The sequence below is a fragment of the Centruroides sculpturatus genome, unplaced genomic scaffold (assembly GCF_000671375.1).
Source record: "Centruroides sculpturatus isolate CEXI.00-Female unplaced genomic scaffold, Cexi_2.0 scaffold863, whole genome shotgun sequence".
In the NCBI taxonomy this organism is placed as follows: Eukaryota; Metazoa; Arthropoda; class Arachnida; order Scorpiones; family Buthidae; genus Centruroides; species Centruroides sculpturatus.
This window is the reverse complement of record NW_019385531.1, coordinates 32,987-34,368: the sequence shown is the minus strand read 5'-3', so window position 1 is coordinate 34,368 and position 1,382 is coordinate 32,987.

Sequence of the window (1,382 nt, the reverse complement as noted above, 5' to 3'; positions counted from 1 at the left end):
GGTTGGTTGGCCAAAGAAAAACGAAATACCCGAGAAAATATGAAAATATTGGGAGCACAGAAACTCAATTACTCCCCAAAATAAGATTCTATTGAAAGATGCCAGGATTATCATTCCAGAAAAGCTTCAAGGAGAAATATTGAACAGGTTAAATGAAGGTCATCTTGGAATAACAAAGTGTCGAGCTTGAGAGTCTGTTTGGTGGCCAGGCTTATTGGCAAACATTGAGAAATTGATTTTGAACTGCCCATATGCATCCAATACAAAAAATATCATAAAGAGCCTCTTATCCCAAGCAAATTCCCTGAGACCTTGGCAAATTGTTAGGAGTAGATCTTCTAAAACTAAAAAGCCATTGGTATTGCATAATGGCTGACTACTTTTCAACATATTTTGAAGTTNCAATATAAAATCTTATGTAGCTGTAGTCTGTGTAATGGGCACTTTACTTTCGTGTTGAGCCTTACTGTAAATCGGAAATAACTATTCTTATGCCACAACTTTCAGTAGATTTTTTTACTTGAATGTTTTTGCTTAGCTATAATTTTCAACTTCGTTTCAGCAATAAATTCAGCCGACCCATTTATAACACGAATTTATGTAGTTCGAATTTCTATATCACGGCGATAAAAATCCGTCAGTATTCGTATATACATGGTAAAAAATTCCTATAATTCGGTAAAACGTCATCGCCGACTCGTGTCTCGACAGGATTGCACAAACTGTTGAGTTTAAACGAGCAGCGAACCTACTATTATTTAACGTTTATAAAAATTAAATTTATATCAAGAATGTCTCTAAAGTTCAGCGAACTTTTCGCTAAAAAAAACAATTTATCAGGAAGCGCGCGAGCGCCATCCGATGGCAATCTTCACGACGAAAACAAGCTTAAGCAGCGGCGTAGTCGAACGGTGATCCTACAATTGTTTGTTTATAGCATAGTTTATATGAATTATTCCCAACAGATTATACGTGTTTTCGAAATGTTGAGTCGAATTAGTCTAGAATCGACTGATTTTATGGAAGAAACTTTTCAAACAGCCGTAGTACTAAACTGCATACGTGCCGGGCTGTGATTGGCTGGACTCCTATAAGCTGGATTCATAAAAACAGGAACGTATCTACCGTGTTATAGTAAACCTTTCAAACAGCCGTAGTTTTAAACTGCATACGTGCCGGGCTGTGATTGGCTGGACTTCTAGAAGCTGGATTCATAAAACAGGAACGTATCTACCGTGTTATAGGGAGGTCGACTGTACCAGTATGTTTAAGAACGATCGATTATTTTTTGCGTAAGATAATTGACCGTGTAACAAAACTTTAATGACACCGCTGCTGCTAGACCGTCCACTAGGGGGCCTCCCGAACTACTATTACTGTTT